This window comes from Eulemur rufifrons, chromosome 6, assembly GCF_041146395.1.
Source record: "Eulemur rufifrons isolate Redbay chromosome 6, OSU_ERuf_1, whole genome shotgun sequence".
Lineage (NCBI taxonomy): Eukaryota > Metazoa > Chordata > Mammalia > Primates > Lemuridae > Eulemur > Eulemur rufifrons.
In genome coordinates this window covers 72,678,194-72,684,943 of record NC_090988.1, presented here as the reverse complement: position 1 = coordinate 72,684,943, position 6,750 = coordinate 72,678,194, and positions in this window count along the sequence as shown.

Genomic DNA, 6,750 nt, shown 5'->3' with positions numbered 1-6,750 from the left:
TAAAGTAATCAGTTAATCAACACCAGTAATATTAAATAAGTGCATACATTAATCAAAATTAGAAGTGGTCATTATTATTTAGTAATGTACTGTTTATTAATTATATTTATAGCATACTAATAAAATACTATAGAACATTCAGCAGAATGACTTAACATTGTCTCACCATCTGGTTGAAATACTTCCACTCTTTTCCTTTCCTATTATCTTCTCTGTGCAACAAACTTAGAAAATCTTTTAAAATATTTATATCTAATTCTGGACTATTCTTCTAAATGCAATGTGAGTGATCGCATTACAATGTAATTCAGGTCATGTAATGGCTTGCAATGACTTTCTATAATTACAAAAGTATTTTATTCAACTTTTGATTGCTAATACCTAAAGAATGCCTGACATAGTAAATAAGTTTTTGAGGTGTAACTATTTAGGAGGATTATACATTTACCTTACTGTCACAAATGAGGTTAATTGCATTATACTAGTTGAGTTTATTTGGCCTTTGTATAGATCAGAACTCTTGGTTGCAAATGACTGAATTCAAACTTAAATTGATTTAAATTGACATAAAGAATTAAAAATAGGGAGGGGACAACATAGTGGACTAGAAGCAGTCCACACATGCTGCTTGCAAGGAGAAGATCGAAAGTTGCAAGTAGATGCCCACCCACAAATGGATCCTTTTGGAGAGAGCATAGTGGATCATCAGGCAAGTGACAAGAGACACTAGAGTGAAGGAGATGGGGAGAGGAAGATCCACTCGCCAAGATTGGAAGGTACCTGGGGGAGACCCCCACACGTGGGAAGGGATAAAGGAGAGAGTCCCTGGGCCCCATACTCCCTTTGTGGACACTGTGACTCGAGCTGTGAAGATGGCTCCCACCACCACAGCGGGTCCCTGTACTGATCAGGGAACTGCTTGGAGACTGAACAGTAGCTTTGCACTGGAGAGCAGGCATAAAAGGGACCCACTCTATTCCTAGGTCACTGCCACTGACACCATTCTGAGCTCTTGGGTTTGGAGCACCCAGTCTACATGAGGATCAGGTCACTGCAATTGCTTCCATATTCCCTGTGCTGGGCCAGAGAGGGAGCAGGGAGAGCAGATGCACTCGTGCACCCCTTGACTGGGAGCCAAGGATCCTGTCCATCAAGGACTTTGAGTGAAGCAAGCACCAATGCCACTCGAGAGGTCCCACAGTAACAGCCTCAGTGAGACCTTTGTGGAGAGAGAGCTGCAGTGCTCGGGCACCCCAGCCCCTCATTTTCCAAGTGCTGCCCAGTGGGCTATGCCCCTGTGGAACCACATACGGTGCAGAGATACATGCCCCCATGTCACCCAGTGGACCATGCCCCCACAGCACTGCGTGATGCTGTGGCTGTAATCCAGTGCTCTATCATGGACCCAGTAGGCATGAGATACCCCCTGCCGTATGACATCACTACACATGGACCTGGCTAGAGTGAATGTCTGCAGCACTAACACCCTTGACCATCGCCTAAATAGCCTTGTCCAGCAGTCACTGCCACTGCCACTGCCACAGGGAGAACTGGGCAAAGCAATCTTCCACAAAGCTTGCCCCCACAGAGAGGGACTAGCCCAGGCCCCTGCCTGAGCTTCCAACGGCAGCCCGAGGACCAACCCACCACTCCACATAAAGATCCACCAGCAATGGCTTGGACTGTGGCAACCACGGGGGAATGGGAAAATGCAGAACAGTTACAATACAGGATCTCAGTGCATCAGCCCCTCTCCTGCCTGATCAGTCTTCCAGATTAGGAAACAAATGCATCATCTAGGGACTTCTCATTCTTCTCACTAAATAGGAAAGTTCCCAGCCAAAGAGTACAGGTACACCAGAAACCTAACTTCCGTTAACTGAAAGAAGAGGTTTCAGATGAGAAGAAACCTGCAAAAGAACTCTGGCAATATGAAAAAAAAAAAAGTTAATTTGACATCACCTGAGTATCACAATAGACCTACAGCAATAGATCCCAACCAAAAGGAGATTGTTGAAATGGCAGAAATGGAATTCAGAATATGTATGGCAAATAAGATAAATGGGGTTTAAGAGAAAGTTGAAAACGAACACAAAGTAGCCAAAAAAAAAAAAAAAAAAAATTCAAGACATCAATTAAAAAAACTGAAAAAGTTGCTGAAGAGATAGATTACATAAGAAAGGATATACACAAATTAAAGAAATATAAGTCATTTAGGGAATTTCAAAATAAAGCAGAAATCTTCAACAACAAGCTAGATCAAGCAGAAGAAAGAATTTCAGAGCTTGAAGACAAGGCTTTCAAACTAACCCAGTCAGTCAAAGACACAGGAAAAAGAATAAAGAAGAATAAACAATCACTCAGAGAAATATGGGACTATGTAAAGTGAGACAATATATGAGTTATAGGTGTTCCTGTGATAAGAAGAAAAAGCAAAAAGCATAGAAACCTATTCAAGGGGATATTAAGGGAAATTTCCCTAGTATCGCCAGAGATTCAGATATTCAGACAAAAATGGTCATTATTCACTGGAAGGATATATAGAAAATAGGACATCTCCAAGCCACAAAGTCATGAACCTGGCCAAGTCAAAATGAAGGAGAAAATTCTACAATCTTCCAGAACATGATATAGCTGACATAATATAGTATATATCCTTTTCATATTGTCTTCTTTCACTTAATAACAGGCATTTAAGTCTCTTCATGTGTTTATTGCTCATTTCTTTTTAGGGCTGAATAACATTCCATGGTCTGGATGTACCACTCTTTATTTATCCATTCACCTTCTGAAGGATATCTTGGTTCCAAGTTTTGTCATTTATGAATAAAGCTGCTATAAATGTTCCTGTACAGATTTTTGTGTGCATACGTTTTCAACATACTTGGGAGAATATCAAAGAGTGCTATTGCTGGATCATATGACAAGGAAAGTTATTTTAAAAATGAACCTTCTAAATCCAAGAATATATCTAATAAAACATCAGACATTATAACATAATAAAATGAGACTGTTAAATAATTTTTAGAATTTTTTTTCAGAATAGTATTAGGATAGTGGTGGACACAGATTGTTGTCTAGTCTAGATTTCCACTAGCAAAACAGTGCATCCACTCCCCAGATGCTTTGAATGTTAGCTGAGTGCAGGTAACATCCATGCCTGTCCTCTCTCCCAGAAATTTTCCATAACTAAAAGGAAACTGTCTTGCTCTGAAATCAGCCAACAGTCAACAATTGACTCTGAGAGAGAAAAATGTCCAACCATCTTATCTGAAGATGTGACCAAACTTTGGTATACTTCAAGCTCAAAGGATCCCAGTGGTATTGAACAGAGGCCAGACACTAGGTGAGGTCACATATCTGCTTAACTGTATCCCTTGATCTTTCCTGCTTCCTTCACTCCATTTCTTTTGAGAGCACTCCTTCAAGAATTGTCCTACACACAAATCACTGACCAAATCTCTGCTTCTAGAGAAACTAATCTAGCATATTAAATATTAAAAAAATAAATTGAAGTTTAAAGTAAGCATAACAGAATTTTGGGGAAATCCGATGCAAAATAATAAAATAGTTATGGAGCGATCATCTGAGAGTGTTGCAGAGGATAATTTTCAGTGTCATTTTATAAGTCAGTGAGCACGTGTACAAAGGGTTAGCAAGAGTCATACAGACCTTTACACACTAAAATGACCGAGGCAAAAAGAGTTTTGGAGAATACTGGAGTAAAGCAGTGACAAATGGGTTCACATTCATGGAGTAAACTTGGAAATCCTCTGCCTATAACTATTCTATGGCTCTTATTAATATTTTATTCTGGAATTGATACCATTAGTGGTCTCGTCCTTTTCCATCCCTTCAGCTCCCTCTCTTGCTTCTCTACTTTGTGCAGCCTGTGCTCCAGACATAGGGGCTTATTTACCTCATGTGACACACAATCTTCATTTGTGTTTCTGTGCCTTATTTATCACACCTTGCTCCTTCTCCCGAAAATGCCTCGCTATTTTCTCTGTAAGAGATGAAAAGATCAAAAATAATGAATAGAACCTCAGGGATCTGTGAGACAATATCAAAAGTTCTTACATGTCTGTAACTGGAGTGCCAGAAGGAGAGAAGGGAGAATAGAAAATAATAATGTATGTTCAAAGACATTACAGTTCAAAATTTCTCAACATGTAGAAAGATATACATTTATGAATTGTAGAAGAATAGCAAATTATAAGAAGGATAAATATAAAGAAAACCATGCTTACATATGCCATAATCAAACTGCCGAAACTAAATGTCAGTAGGAATATCTTGAAATCCAACCAAGAAAATAATGACACATTACATAAAAAGAACAAATCAAATGAATGTGCACTTCTCATCAGAAACTATGGATACCAGAAGACTATAAAAAGACAATGTTGAAGTGCTTAAAATAACCCTAACCCAGAATTCTTTACCAAGTGAAAATGTCCTTTAAGAACAAAGGTGAAATAAAAATTTTTCAGATAAAAAAGCACTAAGAGAATTCATTGACAGGAGGTCAAGAAATTATTGTGGATGTTTGTAAGGCTTAAGAAAAATGATAGATGTCAATATAGATTTTTCACTAAGGAATTAAGAACATTGATAATGACATAAATGCCTGAGTAAATACAAAATACCGTTTTCCATCTGAATTTCTTTAAAATAAATATGACTTTCAAAGCAAAGAAAAAATTACACTGTCAAATTGTAGTGAATATAATATATTAGATATGCTACACATGAAAGTTACAATTTAACATGGTATGTTTGTAAATGGGTCTATATGCAGGCAAAGTTCTGATATTTTATATGAAATATATAATATTAATTATAAGTAAGCTGCAGATACTAATGATATACATGTCCCCACATAAACCAGTAAATAATTTTCTAAAATTATAGCTAAATAGCTAATAGGGTAATTATAATACAATTCTAGAAACCATACAACTAATCTAAAACAAAATAGGAAAAAGACAATTTAAAGGGGACAAACAGGAAGTCAATAATAAAATGGTAGACTTTAATCAAACCATATAAATAGGATTCTCCACAGCATACAGAATCAAACAAGATGTATCAATATCTATCTATGTATCTCTATACCTCTGTACTGATATTGACATGGATATACAAAAAAGTGATTTAAGAGATTCACTCATGCAATTATGGGGGCTGCTGGCAAGTTCAAAATGTGTAGGGCAGGCCCACAGGTTGGAAACTGGGAGAAGTTGAAATGCAGTTTTAAGGCAGAATTTCTTCTTCTTTGGAAAACCTCAGTTTTTGTTCTTAAGGTCTTCAACTGATTGAGCCCATTAATCTCTTTTACTTAAATTCAACTGATTGTTGACTGTAAACACATTTAATAAACGCCTTTACTGCAAAACCTAGATTAGTGTTTCATTAAATAACTAGGTGTCATAACTTAGCTAAGTTGACACATAAAATTAACCATCGCAAATAATTACAGTAAATGTTATTAGACAAAGAACTCTGGCTAAACACAAGGACCGTCAACATAGATTAAAAAAAGAAAAACAAAATCAACTATAATGCTATCTACAAGATATATAATTTAAATATTATTATATTGATTATTTGAAAATATGTGGATGAAAAAGTTATACAATATAAATAATAATAATTAGAAAACTAGAGTGGTATATTAATATCAAATGATAAAGCCTTTGAGAAAAATATATTATTAAAGAAAAATATGGCCTTTTCTTAACAATAAGAAGATCAATTCATCAGGGTGACATAAAAACATAAACGTGTGTATGTCTAATAAGAGAGCTTCAAAACACATGAAGTAAAAAAATGGCATGAGTCACACAGAGAGTTGACTCACTAATAATAATCAGAGATTTTATGCCTATCTGCAATTGTGGGAATAATCTGAGAAAATATCAGTAAAGACAATTACCTCAAGGTATATGATGATCACGCAGTTCTATATTCACCCAACAGCAGCCGAGCTACACATTCTTTTCAAGTGCACATGGTATGTTCACATATACACCATATAATGGTCCATAAAACAAGTCTTATATAATGTAAAACATTTGAAATCATGCAGAGTATGTTCTCTTAACTCAATAGGATTAAATTGGAAATAACATATATGGAGTGCCTTCCTATATTTGCTGAACAATACATTTCTAAATAAATCACATATCAAAGATAAAATTATCAATAAAATTAGAAAATCTTTCAAACTGAATGACAGTGAATATATAATAAAACATATCAAAATCAGTGAAATGCAGCCAAAACAATGATTTGAGGAATGCATAGCTTTAAATGCTTATATTAGAAAAGAAAGGTATAGAACAAATTTAAATTCTGCTTTCAGAATTTTCAAAACAAGATTAAAATAAGAAAAATATAAATAGAAGGAAAAAATAATAAAGATAAGAACAGAAATTGATGAAGTAGAAAACACATGATAAAGAAAATTATCAAAGCTCAAATGTAGGTATTATGAAAAAAAAAAATCAACATAACTTATAAACACCTTCCTAGGTTGGAGAAGAAAAAAAAACTTTGAAAAAGAAAATAAATTACTAATACTAAGAGCTATCAAGAGGTGTTATCACTAAAAATAGCACAGAAAATAAAGGAATCATAACAATATATTTATAAATTAAAGCCAATAAATTTGACAATATAAATTAAATGGAAGACAAGCCAGGTGCAGTGACACATGCCTGTAATCCAGATACTCGGGACGGGGAG